Genomic DNA, 23760 nt, shown 5'->3' with positions numbered 1-23760 from the left:
CCTACACATGTGCCGCCCACCCTCATCGGAGGGTCTGCTTTACAAGGGCTAGAAATAGAAACACGAAATTATTATTATTATTATTATCAGCCTATATTAAAATGATTAGAAAATCGCGAAGAAAGATAGTACAACAAGAGAGAATCAGGGAGGAAGGTTGAAATGAAAGACTCTCATCACCACGGATGCCCTAACATCACCGATCCGGAAGAAAAGAAATTGCGGCGGACATAACTCCCCTAAGACTGTAAAATTAGCCGCCTGGTGGCCATGATTGCTAAGGCGTCAAGTCTATGTGGCCTGACACTTTGGTTAGCCGGTTGGAGTCCCGTTGGTCGAAAAAATTTCACCATCCAAATGTTGGCCGGTAGGGTAGGAGAGATTATGGCATACAACTTCGAATCACTAGACTGCTTGCTAAAAGCCTGAATTCAAATGTTAACCTCTCCACTGTGATCATGTGGAGTGAGGGCTTAATGACACTGGTGAAGGTGAGTCGTCCGTCGGATGGAGAGATCCCTTGCTGTTATTCGATAGGAATAGGCTACGTACCAACAACGAGTTTCACCCTTTCCCTATCTCATTTTCATCCCCAATCCAGAAGCGCAGGTCACCTGTGCCCTCGGACTCTTCCGGTAGTCTACTGAAAGCCATACGATAAGATAAAAAGATAAGCCTACAAAACTGATCAACAATATTGCACTGACCGTTGTTAACCGATGTGTGCTGTGTCGTTTCTGCTGCCACTCATCTCCGCTAGATGGCATTACTGGTGCAATTGTATAAAGAACATTTGTCAATGATTGGTTCAACAACTAAAATGCTACTTTAATAGGCCCCTACTGTAGGTTCAGAGTATGCAGAACAACGAGAGTTCTCAAGATAAAAAATTAATTTGTATTTTGCCATGTCGAACATGTCGGCACGCCTTAACCTTCCCGAGTATGCTATAAAACCCGCGCACCATTTATGCCTATGTCATCTAAGCAGATGAGGATCAATTCTGGATTATGCTCTAGATGACTACCTATTTCTGGTTAAAATTTTTCAGAGAAAAGGAGGTAGGTTGTTCCTTAGTGGTGAACTTATGTGCGATTTTTGAAATGAAAGGTTGGTTCCCTGCAGTTCGGATTCCTTGTAAGTCTGGAGGTCCTGTGGATATGATCGCAAAATTAAAAATCAAATGAAACTACGAGTAAAACTTCAGCAAATGAAAACCTCTTGTTGAGTACCTAAAAACACTTTGCATTAAACGAATAGATTTCTATACGTTGTTTCTTACTTGTAACCTGAGAGTTTAGTGGCAAAGCGCTCAACTACAGAAAATAAACAGCGTCAGACAATGCTGCCGAGAATAGGCAGAGCCAAACCCCTCTCACGGACTCTCGATGTTTTGAAAGTCTCTAAAGATTTATTATAAATTCGTAATACTGGAGCACACACGATAACATGATAAAAATACTTTTAAGCTTAAAGCGAGAATGAAAATTCACTTTACGTTTATAATTTCCATTGCCTTACCTCAAAAGCTACTTAGGATCAACAGGTTACGTAGATGTAAATCACAAAATTATGACGGGATTATTTTATGTGTAACGGAATAATTAAGTGTTAGCAACCACAAAGTATAATTAACAAAACAATCAAAATAAACAGTTCGTAATTCACTGACAGTCACTACCAACTGCAACTAAACTAACCCAAAAGTAAACTTCAACTATGAACAAACTAATAGTAAGCAAATTATGAATAGTAGAAAGAATAACTGCACACGTAGAATGTGATAAATACTTTCGGGCAATACAAATACTGTAAGCACACACATTGATAAAATACTGTAACACAAAACGGGTGCAAAAGAGAATTTTCCCTCACTCAGTTTAGCCCCACTAACATGTCAACGTTGCCTACGTTACAATGACAACCAACACGCGATTTTTCGCAACACAAGTTCCAATATCATACTCCAACTCTCGAAGAGAGACCTATATTCAGGGTAAGTTAGATGGCATTTACTCTTAGTTTGTGGAATAAAAGCTAACATGGGTCTCGGGCTGTGAGTTTGTATTTCGTTCGTCGGTCGTTTGTCACCATAGGACTGGCTAAACGCGGATTTTACTTCTTCCCGCTGACAGGTGATTGAGTGACACAGACACTGGCGGAAATCACGTTCAACGGAAAGCGTTGCAATCGTGTTCAGAATTCTACATACCTGACAATTGAAATTTACTTGTATAGTGCATCAAATTCTCCTTCATATAAAACACATTTTAACAATAATTGACTACCTGGAATCTCGTAATGTTACTACCAATTAAAATGGTATCAAAATTACAGATTTGGCGGCGAAATTCCATTTCTAATTCCAAATCTAATTCCGTATATTTTTCTAGCGTTACACAAATCCGAGCCTACTCATGGAGGTGAAGCAACACTTTTTAACATAATGTTGCAGAGGATTGTCAGAGAAGTGTCCGGGAGAATTTTGATAGAGTCCAGGTCGTAGAGGAGAACACTACGAACCTAGCTTACAAATGCTACCAACTCTAGGCTAGAACTAAAGCATATGAAAGAAGTCGTGCAGATTTCAGCGAGCAAGTTCGGGCTCCTTGTACTGGCCCTTGTCCACGTAACGTGTCTTCGTCAGTCTTGTACGATCATGCCGGTTCGGACCTGCGAAATGTTATATGTAGACGCCTGATGCGGCATTTTACTTGAATGAGGTTTGATAGCGCGCAAAAGACTGGTGGGCGAGGGGTTAGTACTCATGCAAGACGGAAGACGAGTTTTGTCTATCAAATCAAGTTCAGTATTGCATTAGTTGCTCGTGCTACTGGAGGAGAATTTCCTCTCATTTATTACTTTAACCTCTTAACATGTAAGCCCGAGTATACTCGGGGTTTTATATATTTATATAAAATAAAATCCCGAGTATACTCGGAAATGTCGCTCAATGATCGATACCTAATTTAAAAGCCCGAATATACTCGTTTCTTTTTGTTTCTCAATATTTCCGCCAAATGTTTATGAAATTACTTCAGGGTCCTATTTTTGCCAACAGACGTCTCTGACTCAACCGTAGTGGATGTCGGTGACTCAGGCAGTTCGTTTTCGCGGCTTTCCCTTCCGATGTAGCATTTGTGTTGATCCTTGTTTTAGGGCATTTCACACAGCCACAAACATATGAACAGTATTGAGTGTCATGTTGTATTACTTGCCATCTGTTTAGTGCTGTGTTATTTATTTTAGAACCCGTAAAAAAATATCACGAGTATACTCGGGATTTTAAAACAAGAACTTTTCGGTGCCTTATATTTCATTGTTAAGTTCAAAACATGTATTTTCATTGTTACCACTGTCATTAGTTTTCAATAAATAGCCCATTTTAACAATAAAAAATTAGGTAAAAAAATATCACAATTTTGTAAATAATTGGTATGTTAAGAGGTTAATTTATCTTCGAATTTATCGAATTATATTGCTGTTTCCCTCTCAGCAATTCTCTCTCGTTTTTTTTTTTTTTTTTTGCTATTTGCTTTACGTCGCACCGAAACAGATAGGTCATATGGCGACGATGGAACAGGACAGGCCTAGGAATGGGAAGGAAGCGGCCATGACCTTAATTAAGGTACAGCCCCAACATTTGCCTGTTGTGAAAATGGGAAACCAAGGAAAACCATCTTCAGGGCTGCCGAAAGTGGGATTCGAACCTACTATCTCCCGGATGCGAGTTCACCGCTGCGTGCCCCTAACCGCACGGCCAACTCGACCGGTGTTTCCCTCTCCTGTGGCCATTAGGAGAAATACAAACAAAGGTATACTTCATCACGACAAAAATAACAATAGGACCTACTTTCATTAAACTTACGTACAAAATGTTATTTACTGTTCTCATGACTTAGTCTAGTGGCATTTTCAAGATAAAATACATCCATTATTTGTAATTGTCATGAGCACTGAGAAGCTTCGTCAGAATTTGACATGATTAGATTATGTATATGATAATTATCTCGATTTCTTTCCTACCTCATTGAATCTATTCGATTAATTTTCCAATTTCCGTGTTAAATGTATCTCTTACGAGAATCCAGGCTTCTTTCTCAGTTATGTAGCACGCAGTATAAACGTACCCACACTTGGGTGAGGTGAAGTTGGCCATTTACATTCTTACAAGTTGTTGGAGGTTCAGTGTCCCAGCACGCGCGCTAGCTAATGACTGAGACGAGACCGCTAGTTTGCATAGAAGTTAACAAAGTTTTCATCATTAGAATAAGTCGTGCCGTGCCTTGCCAATCAATGGAAGCGCACTGCTGTGCCATAGAAAACACTCCTTACGGAAGAAAGTATCCTTAAGTGCTATGAAGACTAACGTCATGAAATTAAATACCGCTAAATTGAGTATAAGCTACAGAAAACAATGAAGTCATAAATTTGTGTTATATAAAATTAAAAATTTCATAGGTTTTATTAAACTCTATTCAAAATTTGTTCCAATCCATAGTTTCTTTTTAACATGTTTCGGTATCAAACTATGAAACGTGCAGTTAATGCGGCCCCGTAAAGTACCGTCGACATATTTATAGAAACTTTGAAATACTAAGTACAGTTATCGAATTAATTCAGTTTCAAAGAAGAAGCTTCTGAACTTATATTGAGCACTATAGTTAGAGACCTGCACAGATTCGGATATCCGCGGATTTTTCCGCGAAGTTGGGGTCTTGGCGGATACAAACTGAATGGCAGTGCGGATAATTTTGCTGATAATTTCTAAATAATGAAGTTTATTATATTTTCACGCAGGTATAGGGCCCACTCTTACTTTTGATTCAGGTTAGAGGACTCTTGGCAGTGGTATAGAAGAATGGTGATATATAAAAAAGAACCTCGAGACCATAAAGCCGTAAATCTGACCGTAACCTAGCTGGCTCCTGCCCGCAATTAATGGAAGGAAGGAACAACGTTCAATAGGCCGGTAGATGTCGCAAGAGAAAATCCTTCATAAATCTCTGGTTGTGGGGGGGGGGAGGGGGAGGGGGGAGGGGGTGTCTGGTGCCAGGAATCAGGCTTATTGTATTATGTTAACAATTCTATCAGTTTCAATACCTTGTGTGTAATATCTTGTGGTTAAATATAGACAATATCCGCTGACAGACATTCGCGGATACGGATGCGGGTGCGGATGAAGGAAGTGCGAGTGTGGAGCGGATGCGAATAATATGTTTTATATCCGCGCAAGGCTCTAACTATAGCTAAACCGAGCTCGATAGCTGCAGTCGCTTAAATGCGGCCAGTATCCTGTATTCGGGAGATAGTAGGTTCGAACCCCACTGTCGGCAGCCCTGAAAATGGTTTTCCGTGGTTTCCCATTTTCACACCAGGCAAATGCTGGGGCTCTACCTTAATTAAGGCCACGGCCGCTTCCTTCCCACTCCTAGCCCTTTCCTGTCCCATCGTCGCCGTAAGACCTATCTGTGTCGGTGCGACGTAAAGCAACTAACAAAAAAAATAAAAAACTATAGCTAATACATGACAATGCCAGAATAGTAATGATAATTGTTTCATGGGGAAGTACAGTTGTCATAATACTAATCAGTGCAGTGGAGAGAATGGAAGAGGTCCGACCCTTCAATAAATGAGGCTATGGGCAATGTCCACAAAGTAAAAGGCGTCGCAAAGAGGCGTCAGGCTCAGAAGAGAACAAGAGTTGACCAGATAGGGTGCATGAATGTCTGGCACAAGCAAGTGGAAACAATATCCAACCCCGCTAGGGGTCCGATGGTCACCAAGATATGAGGCTTGGAGATTGCCCCTTCTACAATTTCTTTCGACAGGTAGGGACTAGCGTGGATCTGTTCTACGGTACGCACACATGGAGTGTGAAATTAAAATGCTCCCACTTTTATTCCAGGAGTATTGGTGGTTATATATCATCAATAATCACTTTCAGAACCTTTGGGTACTGTGTACGTGTATGTCTATTCCTTTGCCCCGTTTCCTGATTATAATGCGTGTTTTTATGGTCGGATGCCCTTCCTGTCGCCAACATCAGGTGAGAAGCAAATTAAAGTGAAATGATTGATGATGAATGAAACTCCATAAGAAGGTGGAAGGAACTGGATGTGGCCTATGAATAGAAACTGTTCGAGTATTTGCCTGGAAGACAAATTGGGAAAACACAGAAAACAATTCTCAGGACAGCCCCCAGTGGAGTTCGAAAGAATGCAGAGCTTGGGTCCATAGCCGGAGTGCGTTTAAATGTGCAGCTACTCCACTCTTTAAGTGGGTAATGATATTATGTAGAACATCTCCGACAACGTAGGTAGATGTAGGAATTTCATGGTAATCTTATCAATTACCGAGCGAGTGGCTTGGGTCACGTAACTGTCTGTTCACATTCGGGAGACAGTGGTTTCGAATCCGCCTGTCGGAGCCCTGAAGGTGGTTTTCCGTGGTTTTCTATTTTCACACCACGAAAATGCTGGGGCTATACCGTAATTAAGCCTATGGTCGCTTCCTTCCCGCGCCTAGCTCTTTCCTATCCAATCGTCACCATAACACTTACCTGTGTTGGTGAGACGTAAATCAAATTGTAAAAAAAGTCTAATAGACTGATTTTATTTAGTCTCTAGAAACATTTATTATTATTATTATTATTATTATTATTATTATTATTATTATTATTATTATTATTATTATTATTATTATTATTATTATTATTATTATTATTATTACGGAGATATCCGTGGAGCAGGAAGAGGTGAAAGAAGGTGCGGGTGTTGAATGGGCCTAAGTATGATCTCAGAAATTGAGTTGACACTTTAAATAAAGCTTATATTTATTTCAGAATTTCAAACTTAACAAATTTTTCACTTAGTGAAGTAATGAGGTTATAGGTACAATGACAATTTCAAAAATTGAAAATTTCAAGATTTAGAACTTCAACAATCTGGGCTTCAAGCCCCTACAGTTTAAAAGTGGTATTATTTAGGCAACGGCAGAAATCCTCGAATTCAAGAGCACTTTGCTCCAGCAAATTTACAGCCTTCCAGAGGCACTCCTCAATATTACAGTAAACTAGAAAAGAGCTTACGTGCTCTCCAAAACTTTATGGTCTCTGGCCTCTCAAGGCACAATTTACCCTTAACAAAGGTAGTACACAGGGGTATCTAGTACCCAACCTACTGGCCCTTAGTAGAAAAAGAACAGGTTAAATTAATGGCCTGAAACACAAACTGAATGGAGGCATACACTTGCACTCCTAGATAATGAAGTATTAAAACCCCAACTAGGCTCTCGGCCCGATGATACGGGGGCTAATGCCAAGCTACTGAGGTGACTCGAATGAAAGTTAATTTAAGGCATTACAGAAAAGAAGAAAAACAGTTACAAAATCGTAGTCACCTCGAACCAAGTTGAAGGGGAACTCGAGAGGGTAACGCACTCTCCATCTCCGATTTACAGCTTTACGAATTTATGAAATCTTACATGAAAAGGAAGAAGTTCACATCAAACGGTTTACATTGTCAGAAATTTGGACCTTCCCCACGGATACGTTTGCAGAGACAGCTAGACATATAGAATTTATGTGGCCATTACCTGGCTGATGTTCTGCCTGCCGAAGAATGCCTCCTTCCTTAAAACACACACTCAGAAAGCCGACGATCAATGAGACAAGATACCCAGAAAAGCCTCAGCTTATACTGTATACCAGAAGGGGAGGTTCGAGAGGATTCTGTACTAGCCCGGACACACCCTCTCAGTTTTATTGGTAAATACAAAAGTTACACCCAGAAAATCAAGAGGCAGTCTGTGATCGGTTGAAGAATAATTACAGAAATTTTTACTTGGCCAGATTCAAAGCTGGCGGAATGAGAGAGAAGTGTTGCAAACCTTGAAATATATATAAAGTAAATGAAAGTTGATTTACTTGAGAAAACCTATAAACACAAAATGTCTTTCCATAACAGCTTATTTAACCTTGCAACAGAGTGCATGACCATAGTTTATGGTAGTGACATCTATGGAGAAATGTCCAACTTCTTGAAGTAAACGAACACAAAGCAAATAAATCCAGTCAGTTGAGGCAACTTCACAATAACACAATTACTTAATAAGTACTTCAGTAGTGACATCTTCTGATTAAAGTTCCAACTTCATGTAGTAGCAGTTTCACGTTTGGTTAGATAGATAGTGTTCTTTAAGGCGCACCTTTTGAATGTGCGAAGTTGAGGTGTACCTCCCGGTACATTTTTTATTATTATTATTATTATTATTATTATTATTATTATTATTATTATTATTATTATTATTATTATTATTATTATTATTATCATCATCATTCAGGCTGATGATTGCGGCGACCATCGCCGTGGTGTTGAGTTTGGCAAAAAGCTTAGACTACAAAATGGTTGGCCCAAGGTCGATCTCACTCCTGCCATGGAAAGGGATTGCATTCCGCCTCAAGAAGACATTAAAAGGATTGATTTTCATAAAAATAAATATCTCGGACATATTTATCGTTACATTATTTACTATCACAAGTGGACTAAACCCTCAGTTTCGAACATTCTTGAAATCTTTCCGTAATAGACAGGACTAATGTACAAGGTGATTTCTTGTGCGAAACAACGATCCCCTTCATGAAGAATAGCGGCCGTTGTTTGAGAACGTTTGTTAAAATGATATTAAGCGATCATAGGCGAAGCCGAGCGGGAGTCACCGTGTCATCTTATTCAAGGTAATGTCAATAGCTGAGTAAACCAGATTTCAGTTTACATTTCAGTGAATTTCCTTGAGAATTTGATTGGATTACGTATGGATGTTATTACCTTCCTTCGTTATTCGCTCTAATTTCTTGGCTTATTTTGTAAAATCAGTCTCATTATGGGTTCTGAGGGCCCGGGGTTCTAATTCAGCATGGGCCGGATATTTTAACTGCGTATTGTTAATTCTTCTACTATGGGTCTGGGTGCCTGTGTTAGTCTTAAAATAGAGCTTCATTCACACGCGACAGAGCACACTACCCACCATCACAGAAGTACAGGGGCCGATCAAAATATTTCCGTTCGAGGGCCCTACAGTCCTGAATAGGGAGGCAAATAAGGCAAAATCGCCGTGAGCATTGAAGCAGTCATCCCACCGACGCACCAGGTTGAAAATCCCCGTGTGGTAAACCGCCTTGTCCTGCTGTGTGAAGAAGTTCGTAACCACGTGGTGAACATCCTCGCCCGACAGGAAGCGTCGACTTTCCAGGATTTCTTGAGGGGACCGAAGGCGTGATAATCGCATGGGGAGAGATAAGGATTATAGGGCGAGTACTCGAGTGTCTCCCATTTCAGTTTGCATGCCTTCTGCGTGACTGCGTCTTGTGTCGTAACACAACTGCACGGAGCTTGGTGCACCATTCCACAACGGTGGTTTTTCACTGATATGCTGCCCAATTCGTAGTCTTCATTCTCCGATAATGTCCAGCTGTGTTTGTCCTTCGGCAGCCAAGAGCAGAATAACAACACGTTGGTCCTGTTTGGACGCACTTCGTAATAACATCGCCATAGTTCATGTGGCCGCATTTAACGTACGCACCTCGAAACGACATGGATTGCCTATATGTCTGTGCTTATATACCCACATCGCAGTCGCACTAAGTTGCATGTCCGCTGCAGCAACCCCCTCAAACGGAAACTGTTGGATCACGCCTTATACACAACAGTGTGCATAGAGTTGTAATCAGGAAGGGCACCTACCCGTAGACCTGGGCCAAATACAAATTTGTGCTGACCGTATATAACTGGGAAAAGTCCCGGAAGTAAATACTCTGAATATTATTGCCCTACTTGATTAACAAATGTAGCATTTAAATCAACTCTACCGGGCGATTTGGCCGTGCGGTTAGGAGCGCGCAGCTGTGAGCTTGCATCCGGGAGATAGTGGGTTCGAACCCCACTGTCGGCAGCCCTGAAGATGATTTTCCGTGGTTCCCCATTTTCACATCAGGCAAATGCTGGGGCTGTACCTTAATTAAGGCCACGACCACTTCCTTCCCATAACTAGGCCTTTCCTATCCCATCGTCGCCATAAGACCTATCTCTGTCTGTGCGACGTAAAACAAATAGCAAAACAAAAAATAAATTTCGCTTGACACTACTTCGATTACCTTATGTCATATAACGTTCTCTCATACAGTACGTCATCCTAGAACATACAACAAACTATTTAACGATTTGAAATTAAAAAAGAATTATTACATAGTAAAATGAACAAATAACGTGGAAAGATAAGAACTACGAAGCGACAGTACTGAAGAGGAGAAGAAAGTTCATGTGAAAAAGACGATCAGAGAAAGAACATTGTTTAATAGCTTGTGCTACCTTGGTGCCTACGACGGTGTGAGGAATCATATATTCATCCCAATTCCAAAGACTACCCAGGTAAGGAATTATATGTAATATTTAAATTTGATTCTTGGATATGAAATATAATTACTAAATTTCCGAATTATTCAGGCTTAGTATTAAAATAATTACGGAGTTCATCGTCAGAATTGAGTCGTATTATACATACATACATACATACATTATCATTATAGACTGTTATGCCTTTCAGCGTTCAGTCTGCAAGCCTCTGAGAATTTACTAAACGTCGCCACAATCCTCGATTTGCAACTAGTGTTGTGGCCTCATTTAGTTCTATACCTCTTATCTTTAAATCGTTAGAAACAGAGTCTAACCATCGTCGTCTTGGTCTCCCTCTGCTTCTCTTACCCTCAATGACAGAGTCCATTATTCTCCTAGGTAATCTATCCTCCTCCATTCGCCTCACATGACCCCACCACCGAAGCCGGTTTATGCGTATATCTTCATCCATTTTGTTCATTCCTAAATTAGACTTTATCTCCTCATTCCGAGCAATCTCCTGCCATTGTTCCCACCGGTTTGTACCAGCAATCATTCTTGCTACTTTCATGTCTGTTACTTCTAACTTATGAATAAGATATCCTGAGTCCACCCAGCTTTCGCTCCCGTAAAGCAAAGTTGGTCTGAAAACAGACCGATGTAAAGATAGGTTCGTCTGGGAGCTGACTTCCTTCTTACAGAATACTGCTGATCGCAACTGCGAGCTCACTGCATTAGCTTTACTACACCTTGATTCAATCTCACTTACTATATTACCATCCTGGGAGAACGCACAACCTAAATACTTGAAATTATCGACCTGTTCTAGCTTTGTATCACCAATCTGACATTCAATTCTGTTCAATTTCTTACCTACTGACATCAACTTAGTCTTCGAGAGGCTAATTTTCATACCATACTCATTGCACCTATTTTCAAGTTCCAAGATATTAGACTGCAGGCTTTCGGCACAGTCTGCCATTAAGACCAAGTCGTCAGCATAAGCCAAACTGCTTACTACATTTCCACCTAACTGAATCCCTCCCTGCCATTTTATACCTTTCAGCAGATGATCCATGTAAACTACGAACAGCAAAGGTGAAAGATTACAGCCTTGTCTAACTCCAGTAAGTACCCTGAACCAAGAAATCATTCTACCATCAATTCTCACTGAAGCCCAATTGTCAACATAAATGCCTTTGATTGATTTTAATAATCTACCTTTAATTCCATAGTCCCCCAGTATGGCGAACATCTTTTCCCTCGGTACCCTGTCATATGCTTTCTCTAGATCTACGAAACATAAACACAACTGCCTATTCCTCTCGTAGCATTTTTCAATTACCTGGCGCATACTGAAAATCTGATCCTGACAGCCTCTCTGTGGTCTGAAACCACACTGGTTTTCATCCATTATAATGTATCGTATTATAGTGTAATAAATATTATGTATAGTTTACATGCTTTTAGAATTGTTTACAGTACTCATCATCAAATTGCGAAAATATATTTTTCTTGGTCTCGTCAAGCATTCAAGTGCGTTGTTAGCAGCTCCATCTCAGCTTATGTTGTGCAGATTCGTCCTAGATCTCGCGGGGCCCTCAATAAGTCACTTTGAAGGACACCGCAAGTAAAATTCTTTCTGTGGCAGTTCGTAAGTGAATAGTGTTAATCTAGGTCAATTCTGTCTTACACGATGGTAATTCGTAAATTACTTGCATCCCTGACGTCTCATAAATTCACTGTAATCGAGCGCTTCTTGTTCTATGTAACCTCACAAATTTTACTCCGGAGATTCTAAAATGCATCTGATGAACGCTGCCCATAGTTATATTGCTTGTTATTTGCTCCAAATTTTGGCGTAATTTGTGTATTTTTTAAGTAATTCTATTTCTAGAGTACGTTATTCACCTAATCGTGTGTATTATACTTGGTTAGAGAATAAGGATATATTCCCGGTGAAAATATTTTCTTACAAAAGAAAGGAAATATGGTATGGAAATCTACCCTACAGGTAACATAAATAATATTATAACTTAATGATACAGTACTAAAATGCGTAAGGACTAAAAATAATTATATAAACGTAGTAGGAGGATTTGGTAGGATTACATCAGAAGAAAGTAGGGGCTACTTAGCCGAGGTGGTAAGGGCGTGACCGGTTTACCCGGAAGGACGTGGGTTCATTTCCCCACCAGGAAGTCAATCATTTAGGAAACGAGATTTCCCCTTCTGGAGAGGCACACGGCTCTAAGGTTTACTCAGCCTACACCAACATTGAGAATTAGGTTAATTTCTGTAGTTAAATGCGTCCGTGCAGCTACCCTATCCCAATTCAATGCCGAAGTTACGAATAGTTGAAGCCTTTACCTCCCACTCCTCCAAGGGCGTTCGTTGCCTGTATAGAGATGGCGTTCTCTTACTGTGAAGAAGAATTCTCCTGAAATCATTATGATAATTCGTTTGCTGAAATTGTATTACAAGTAACCCATTAGCGGCGGGTCAACCAGCTAGTAAAGTAGAATTCAGCGATGAAAGTTTTGCACTTAATATTATATCACTCGTAATATCTCATTTCCTCCTAAGCCCTTAAATTAGTGCAGTTGCTGAGATGCAGACAGATATTAAAACACCGTCCCTTTCAGCACATAATTGGCTAACAACCGAGTGATTCCTATTCTCGGTAATTATCAGATTACTTAACATCTGAGGCAGATGTAGAAAGCACACGGTCGCTAGCAGCAAAAATTCTTTGGTACACTCAACACGTGTTGCCAATATTATTGTTAACCAAATGATTATTTTCCATATTCCAGTAGCTTAGAACTCCCTCTCTGTACTAATTTGTGAACTCTGCATAATGCATTAAATTCAGACATAAATCTGGATGATCCAGATTCTAGCACATCGATGCACGTTCCCTATACAGTAAATCCATTGTATTCAAAGAATGCCATTAACAATTACATGAAATAGTACAGCCTTTAATATTACTCAAAAATTCCTAAAAGGTGTATGATTCAACAGGTCAGTGAAATTCATTTTTAAAACTACTCTAAGGCGATTTGTTCCCTAAAGCTTCAATAATTGAAGCCATCAATTCTGAATTTTGAATGAGATATGAAGAACTCATGTTGTAATCGTTAATTATTATGGGAATGCATTCAGTTAATGCACTGCGATTATTCGCTGATCATTATTTTGCTATCCTAAGAATTGCTTTCTGTTCTTTGACATAAACGACAGGACAGTTCCTATTAATAGGTCGCAGCCGATTCACTCCACCTCCTTATCCGATTTCATTCACCACCGTTCATTTCGTCCTCATTAGCTCTTCAATTTTAGTTAGTGACAGGAAGGACATCCAGCCGAAAAACTTGCCGTTTCACCTCGTTTCCGAACCCGTATTAAGAAACGGGACTAAGGACTAGATATACATTTGTGAGAGTTATTAATTAGGTACCAGAATAATTTTGAGTCCGCCTCTGTGGTGTAGTGGTTAGTGTGATTAGCTGCCATCCCCGGAGGCCCGGATTCGATTCCCGGCCTGCCACGAGATTTAAAACGTAGTGCGAAGGCTGGAACGGGGTCCACTCAGCTTCGGGAGGTAAACTGAGTAGAGCTGTGTTCGATTCCCACCTCACCCATCTTCGAAGTGGTTCCCCGTGCTTTCCCAATTCTCCTCCAGGCAAATTGCGGAATGGTACCTAACTTAAGGCCACGGCCTCTTCCTTCTCTTTTCCTTGTCTATCCCTTCCAATCATCCCATCCCCCGCAAGGCCCCTGTTCAGCGTAGCAGGCTAGGCCGCCTGGACGAGGTACTCTTCATCCTTCCTAGTTGTATCCCCGGCCCAGAGTCTGAAGCTCCAGGACACTACCCTGTAGGCGGTGGAGGTACGATCCCTCGCTGAGCCCGATGGAAAAACCAACCCTGGAGGGAAAACAGATAAAGGAGAGGTAGAAGAAGAATTTTGACATATTTGTAAACTTTGTGAAAATATCCAAAACGTTTCAATATCTTAATTTAAAGAAGGTTGAATTCCACCGCAGACGGAAACAAGAAGAAATAATGAGAGGAAGGAAATCTAACAAGTCCAAAATGCACTGACGGAAAGTGAAATCCCAGCACCAAGAAGGAGTTGTGCTAGATGAACGAAATTCGGTAGGCGTGTTTGCACATCTGAAAGATGAAGCTTATTAAAATTTGCGCACTAGTCGATGAAGAGTGGTGCTAGTAGTGCCACCATCACCTTGCAAAGCAAGTGTGTTTTAAGTACACGTTGTACACTTCATGAGCGTTAGGCATCGTCCGGTTTTGACGTTGTGAGGTAGATGCGAGTCAAACATGCCTTTGAGGAGACGAAGAAGGCAGTATCAACAGCTTACTGAGTTCGTACGAGAAATGTGTAGGTTCTTCTACGTTACTGGAGGAAGACTTGACAGGGACATATCAACAGTGAATCGTTGTTGGCAACAATAGTCACGGGAAGTCACTGTCTCAAGAAGACCGGAGTCCGCCAGCACACGGGCCACTACGGGGAGGGAAGACCGCCGTATTTTCTGCAACTGCAGTTGCCATTAGAGCTTCAGTTTTTACCAGAGTGATACGACGATTATTTGAGGGACAGCTCCGAGCCAGAAGTCCTGTAGTGTTCATGCCACTAACTCTGAATCATTGCCATCTGCGACTTCAGCGGTATCAAGTTAGAGCTCATTGGAGGGCGGAATGGAGACCTGTTGTGTTATCAGATGAGAGCTGTTTCTTCTTGGTGCTAGTGATGACCGTAGGTTGGTAAGAAGGAGGCTTGGAAACAAGCTGTGAGCGGCGTCGACACACTGGACCTACACTGGGAGTTAGTGTCGGCGGAGTGACTTCATTTGACAGCAGTAGAACTTTCATCGTTATCATAAGAGGTTTGCCAGCGAATTTGTTCGTCACACTGGTGATTGAACGGGTAGTGCCGTCAACAGCTCCTATCACCCAACGTGTTCTACAGGGTTTCGACCATTTGCCTTGGCCTGCGAAAACACAAGATCTTTACGGAACATTATGGGACGACAAAAATAGCATCATCCAATATCGGTTTTTTTTTTTTTTTTTTTTTGCTATTTGCTTTACGTCGCACCGACACAGATATGTCTTATGGCGACGATGGGATAGGAAAGACCTAGGAATTGGAAGGAAGCGGCCGTAGCCTTAATTAAGATACAGCCCCAGCATTTTCTTGGTGTGTAAATGGGAAACCACGGAAAACCATCTTCAGGGCTGCCGACAGTGGGGCTCGAACCCACTATATCCCGATTACTGGATACTGGCCGCACTTAAGCGACTACAGTTATCGAGCTCGGTAATACCAGTATTAACCATTGCTGATTTGACTGACCAAGTGGAACAGACGTGGAAGTCCATCCCAGAAAACGATATACGGCACCCATACGGCACAATGACTACAGTTTCCATGCTTGCATTCAAAGTCTTGGTGACTACAGCGGTTATTAATGTACCACCATGTCATATGTCTTCTTGTGCATACTCGAACTGTGACACTAATCAAATATATAAATGTTACCTAGATACTTTCACAGTCTAAATGACATTGCTCTAAACTAATGTCTTCTTGGTGTTGAGATTTCATTTTCCGCCAAGATATCTTAAGCTGAGGAAAACAGAGCCGACATACAATGTAAGAAGCCAAGCATGCGGAGCGTCGTAAGCCGCAAACAAGTACGTCTACTGTTTCCATCTAGTGGTGGGTGAAGGTAAAGTGTACAAGTGTCCCAAAACATGTGGAAAGTAATCGGTGGGAGGAAGGTATGTAGATAGTCCACCCCTCTGAACATATGCCATACGGTCGACGGTTTAAAAGTTTCATACTTACCTGATATATCTTACGTTGAGTAGCTGCAGCCATGTTGGTGTTCTGATGCAAGAAGTCCTCAAAATGTCTGCCATGCACTTCAACTCACGCCTGAACATGCCACATAATTAGTTGTCGGACACGTTCGGCCACTTCAGGCAATGCCGGTATTCCACAATGAGCTTGTTGTACACACTGAGTAAGTATTGCAATGTCCGTAACGTCATGCCTGACTCTAACATGATCCTAAATTAGTACAGTACACTCCCTCCATTCTAGTTAGAACTTAAGAGGGCGTGGCTCGTAAGCTATCGACCGTAGGCCATATATTCATACGAACGTCTTATGTTGTTTTGGAGTCTACTATCCATCACCCGATTACTTCCCACGTATTTTTAAACATTCTGTATGTGACTGGTGACACACAAGAGGATGTAATTGAATGGGTGAAGATAGGAAACAGTGTGACAACGTACCAGATATTAAACTGTAAAGTCTCACTCTTGGTTCACTTGTGATTGTGGACATGATTTCTTACGTACCTGATTTTATACTGTGAATCCCAAATGCAGTATGATAAACATATTAGAAATGATCGTGTGATCAGATTCTGAATTACAGTCGATGAAATACTGTAAATACACCGGAGCACTAATTAATATTGAAATTCAATATTTTTGTATTAGAATTGGAATCATCATGTTAATGTTTTCCTAATTGAGTCTATGCCTCGATGCATTTACACGTTATTAAACAACCAGCAGTTATATGGTGAAAGAAAATAACGATCTTATACAGTTTATAATAATCCCTGAAATAAGAGAGCGAATTCTCAACATATTTGTCTCTAGAGATTGTTTTTAGAAAGATTGACGACATGCTAATGGAATATCATAAAATGTTTTTTCAAGTTAAAGCCAACTAGCAGTTCCGCTTTAAATAAACAAATATATTTCCAGTTTGTCCGTTAGATCATCACCCCAGGGGCTTGTTGAATCTTCAAGAAGCACCACCAAAGGCTATGCTATTATAAGAAAAAAACAGCAAAAAACAATAGCAGCGCCAAAAGGAGGGATGCTAGGCAAGATGAAGAGTGAACCAGTTTGTCATTGCTTTCCTCACTGGGCCGGAAAGTGCTATTGCATCACGATTGACCCCATGAACAACACCTTTCATTACACTCAGATGCACTAGTCGTGCTTCAAATGTTATTATTCGTCAACACCCATACCGCAGAAAATTCCATATTTTCATAGCCATGGGTAAGACTGGGACTTCGGTGGAAGCCATATTTAGCTCAGGCCTGTGCCAAGAGACGGATGTAAAATACTGCGTCCATAAGAAATGGAAACATGATAAATCAGTTCTATTTTCCGCCTGCTGTGGCTTAAAATGGTCTATGTTTTATGGTACAATATTAGGTATCTTTCAAATACTGCATATGTACATAATATTGAAAAGCACTGATGTTTTCAGTACAGGGTATACCACCATTTGATCACAAGTAATATGACAGGGCTATTCACTGATGCAAGAGAATTACTTCTGCATCAAATCTAGTTGATCTCCTCTTAGAAATAATGATAACTAAACATATCTATAATTTAAGGTTCCCCATGGAATTAAAACATCATTCTTACGTGTACACTAACCATCCAATTCGTATTATTATTATTATTATTATTATTATTATTATTATTATTATTATTATTATTATTATTATTATTACATACATCATCATTACAGACCGTTATGCCTTTAAGCGTTCAGTCTGCAAGCCTCTGTGTATTTACCAAATGTTCTCACAATTCTGTATTTGCTAGTGCTCTGGCCCCATTTAGTTCTATACCTATCCTCCCCCATTCGCCACACATTACCCCACCACCGAAGCCGGTTTATGCGTACAGCTTAATCTGTCAAGTTAATTCCTAACTTAGCCATTATCTCCTCATTCCGAGCACCCTCATCCCATTGTTCCCACCTTTTTGTAGCAGCAATTACTCTCGCTACTTCCATGTCTGTTACTTTTAACATTCGAATAAGATATCCCGAATCCACCTAGCTTTCACACCCATAAAGCAATGTTAGTCTGAAAACAGACCGATGTAAAGAGTTTCGTCTGGGAGTTGAATTCCTTCTTACAAGGGAACATCGGCAATGGTTAAGTCGCCGATCGCGATGAAACTTGGAAAACACATTGAGGTACACGTAAAAATGATGTCGGCATCAATTTTGGGTACGGCAATGAAATGCTCAGAAATGTTATTGCCTTCATCTGAAACATTTTCAGCACTGTCATCACTCATTTCGCTCTGTCTCTTCCAGCACGTTTTCAGCTATACTATCAGCTTCCGTGCCTGTTTCCTCTGCACTATCGATGTTACTTTGTTTGTCATCTTTCTCTTGAAGCATTCTGATTACCTCCTCCGCATTTTTAACGTTATCCAAGCAATACATTCTGTTTGAATCCATGGTAAACCTGAAAAGATGAATATTAGTCGCCGCGATCTCTCAGATCAGAACGTGCCTTTATTTCTAATTTCCATGTTCATTTGAATTCATATAGTTATCTACCAAACAAGCAGATTACACGTTAAAATAAAAGAGAATAATGAAAATAATGAAATTAGAAAAACTTACGTATTTAGACTCGGTGATCTCTCATATCATGAAGCCTCGTGCTGATAATGATCACGGACGAAGCTTGTGAGTCACACTAAATGGTACCAGTTTTTGAGCTACGAAGATAGCGGGAAGGGAAGTGCAGGGCAGCCAACCCTCTTCTAGGGACATCTAAAAAAGTATCTTCCCGATCTGTCAGATCGGCCGCGACTAATGCCTGGTTATAGGTAGGTGCAATTACTGCTTTTGTCCAATCTGGAGGTACTTTACCAAAAGTACTTGCTATTCTTATTATTCTATGAAGCCATTTCACCCCTGCCTTCCCACTATACTTCGCGATTTCAGGTCTAATTTCATCTATTCCTGCTGCTTTATGACAATGGAGTTTATTCACCATCTTTTCCATTTCCTCAAGCGTAATTTCACCAACATCATTTTCCTCCTCCCCATGAGCACCGTTGTTCGCGACACCACCATGAATATTTCCTTTTACGTTGAGAAGATTTTCAAAATATTCCCTCCACCTGCCCAGTGATTGCCTGGGATCTATTATGAGTTCACCTGAATTACTAAAAAGCACTGTTCATTCCCTTCATCCCTCTCTCCCTAAGATTCTTTATTACTATCCAGAAAGGTTTCTCTGCTGCATGTTATTACGAAAATCTTCCCAAGAATTCTTTTAGGATTCAACAACTATTTGTTTCCCTCTGTTCCTTTCATCTATGTACAATTCCCTGTCTGCATCGGCCCTTGTTTGAGCCATTTCTGATAAGTCTTATTTTTTCGTATACAAGCTGCTCTAACTTCATCAATCCAGCAAGATGTTCGCTTTTTCCCATCTTTACACAAAGTTGTTCCTAGGCATTCCCTTGCTGTTGCTCCTACAGCATCCCTGTATGCCACCCATTCTCTTTCTATATCCTGTACCTGCTTAATATCAATGGTTCGGAACTTCTCACTGTACTTGTGTCTAATTGACTCGTCCTGGAGACTTTCTACACTTATTCATCTTCAGACACATTTCACTTTCTCTATCCTAGTTTTAGAGATACCGGTACTTACTTCACTGGAGATCAGATAGTCGTCTGTTTCATTGAAAAATACCCGAAAAACCCGTACATTCCTAACATGTTTCCTTAATTCGAAGTCGGTTAAGATATAATCTATTATGGATCTGGTACCTCTACCCTCCCATGTCTAGCGGTGAATAGCCTTGTGACTGACGAATGCATTCGTAACTGCTAAACCATACTAGCACAGAAGTCCAGCAGTCGCTTCGCATTCATATCATCTTCCATATCTTGTACACATTTACCAGTCACCCTTTCTTATCCTTGCATTCTATTTCCAATTCTCGCATTGAAATCACCCATTAGCACTATCCTCTCCTTGATGTTGACCCTGACTACGATGTCACTGAATGCAGGTACTGTGTTATGTTCGTGTCTAAGTAGCTCTTAAAAGAGCTATTTGCAGTAAAATAAGCGATTACTGACAGAGGTGCAATGGGCTTGTGCATGGCCATTCGATTAATGAAGGAAATGTTAAAGATGACGACCTCCTTCCTTAATGCACATCTGAGCACGTTAGAGGCAAATCAATCTTGGTTGCTGCAGCGTGTGAGGTAGTACCTGCCTGCACTTTGCTGTAAATATTTTAATGTGCTGTTTCATGTGCCCTGCTTATGAAGCCCAGCCGTTCTTCGAGTAGAACGTGCGCAGTTACATGCTTGAATGGGTGTGTCATAATGTTGACAATAAATGCAGTGCGCTTTAATCGTTGTATACGTTTGCCATATGACAGTCGAATGTTATTGTTCCTTTTCCCATGTATACTTTCTTTTTAAAGGTGAAAAATGACTTTTGAGACTTTAGGAAGTTAAACCTTAATTACGAATGTCTTTAAAGTATAAAAATAAAAATGAAAAGCTCGTTACTAGATTCGGACTCGTAATCCGTCGAAAAAATCACAGGCTGGTTGCGGTTAGTACCATGTAGCCACTCCAGGTGACGAATAGTAGGTCTCGTATCTCCGCACTAATGGAATAATCTACGCTATCGCTTCGAAACTGATCTTGTATGTTAAAAGTTCTGAACTCGAATGTGCAGACAAGTCTACCTTGCTGAAAAAACCACAGTATGCTAAAGAATCATGCCTCTTAAGCCCAGATAGTTGTAACCATTCCCTACGCGTAGAGTATGAACCTATTACTTGGCTAAATAAGTCCAGCATAATGTTTCAGGTGGTATTCACAATGAATTCGTCCGTATTCGGTGCTTACGTGGTGATAATTGTTATGCCAGTTTATTATAAGTTCCTCGGAAGGATATATGAGACTTCAGAAAAGTCAAGTCTTCGCGTAGGATGCCTAGATGAGTACGAAATGAAAATTTAAAAAACATGACTCAATATGGTTTCAAAACCTTACTGCTCCATATAGCTTATCAACGTACATTCCACGCAACTACTTCCTGCGTGAACGTTCGTCTCTTACAACTCTGTATTCACGAGGAGAGCGAATGTTCTCGCTTCGTAAAGTTACGGATGTGTTACAACCTTATGGTCCGGTTTTATGACTTTATTGAGCACTGTAACGGCCGTAATTACATGGCGTAAGCTATCATATCTGCTGTACAGCATTTGGGTGCCATAGTTTATATAACATACTGTGAAGAACACGTTTCTATCAATTTCAATGTGGTGAGAATATACAAAATGGTGGTGAGTTGATATGTCTGTAACTGGTCCTAACCTGTCACGTTTTCTGTAATACTATGACCACACTTTTCTGTCAAAAGAAAATGGCTTCTTGAACCAATCAGGTGCGCAATTCCCTACCGATAGCTAAAGAAGTAGCTATGGTTTGTACAGTATAGTTACATTTCGTAAAAATGACTGGAGTATTGGACTCCGCTCTACATAAAATGGTACAGTGTTTTTGAGAATGGCCTCACTTACTGACCCTTGTACCATTTTTGCATTTTGCGGGGAAGTCTATATCGGGCTAACCGCACATAAAATTGCTGTAAGATGTTGAGAAAGATAGGACTAACTGACATTTAATTCCTAGCTGGTTGCATTTGTTCGGGAAAAAATAGGGACTGCTGTACCACCCAGTATATTACAATTCTATGTTATCAACCACATATTCCCGGCAGCCTATATAATTTGTAAAATATACGATGTACCTATGCACTGTAGGTACTGCAGTTCTAAGCATAAAGGGCGTTTCTCAAGAATTTCGTTCGTTTGACAAATGAACAGTTACAAATTACAAACCATATCAAAGCTTAATGATTTTACGTTATGTATTGATACTAATTATTGCAATTCTTTAAATAATATGTCATAATTACGGACACATTGCTTAAAAACATGATACCACTAATTCGTTTAGGATTTCAAACAATAATTCGCCAAAATTCATTCGTGCTTCTTATCAGTTTCTAATTGGATACGGCTACTTTACTCAGGAAATAGGTAGAGTGACACCTAAATACTGCTATGGTAAAAAGTAGAATGAAAATTTAAAATTTGTGGTACACATTAGTGTAGGTGAAATCTAGTAGGGGACTATTTTCACCTGTTATAAAACAGATGAAATCAAATGAGTTTCAAATTAAAACCAAAATAGTAATTGGGGCATAAGGCTTTCCATTTACTTGAAAAAAGCCTAGAGGGTACCATGTCCACGTATTTTCTTCTTTAGGCAGTGATATTCTTTTCTTTAAAAGTTTCAAATAATTAAGGAATTCCATTGTTCATCATAGTTATACATTTCAAATTTATTTTAAATATTTACATACGCATGCACATTAAATAGGCTGAGCTTGAGTCAAGAGTTTCCAAATAAAGATATCTTCTGCACTTAGATCTGAAAACGTCAGCCATTTTAATTACCTAACTAATGTACAACTAAAAAATCATAGGAAGCTATTAAAATTCTAGCGAATAATACTTTGAAAAACTGAAATTTAGATGCAAAATATTATAAGTACCAAGTTGTGTGGAAAATGTACTTCAATTGCTCCACCCCTGATGTACATAAATTAAGATTCTTTACATTTATTAACATAATTCTATTACTTTTGCCGAACTGTAACAAATGTGCTCAGAAAAAAACATTCAAAAGCATTATATAATTCACTTTAATTGTGTTATAATATCATAATTGTATTGATGATTAACAGAAGTAATGTTGAGCCACTCAGAAAGGATGATGATTGCCAGATTGCCGATTTTTGGTCGTGCTAAATGTGCTAAATAATGGCACTTTACTCCCACAAAATGGAAATATTATCCAATCCATATCATTGTCCACTCTTCGTGTGGTATGGAACTCATTTCCAACAATTATATTCCAATCTCTTGAAATGATTGATGTCCTCCAGCAGAGGTATCCAAATATCGCTCTCGGCGCAACAGTGCGCCGGCGCGCAGGAGTTGCACGGATTAGTCCAACTCATTCACTCAACGCTTGCGAAAGGGAGAAATATCGGGTGGGAAAAATAAATGAACAGTTCTCCCGCTCATTAACTAAGGTCAATTCCACGTCAGTCTGATAAATACAGTAATCGCTGGAAAACGTGATTTAGATGCACTAATTGGTTGGTGTCACATGTCTGTGCGTGTGCATCTCCCGCATGCTCTGTCCCGAGTATGTCGTCATTCATCATCATACACTGAAAACTAAACCTTGTCGTTGCAACCATGCTCCTCTCAATCCTACAGTTCTCCTCACTTCCTTGTACTCTTTACATCTCATTAAATTTCCCACATCTTCGAATATACCTTGCTTGGTATTTCTTTTCCTTTCTTTCTTAGTATCTTCCCTTCAAAGACGTTTACTAGGATATCGTTATGTCTCAAGATATGACCTTCAAATAATG

The sequence above is a fragment of the Anabrus simplex genome, chromosome 1 (genome assembly GCF_040414725.1).
Source record: "Anabrus simplex isolate iqAnaSimp1 chromosome 1, ASM4041472v1, whole genome shotgun sequence".
Taxonomy (NCBI): Eukaryota; Metazoa; Arthropoda; class Insecta; order Orthoptera; family Tettigoniidae; genus Anabrus; species Anabrus simplex.
This window is presented reverse-complemented; position numbering follows the sequence as displayed.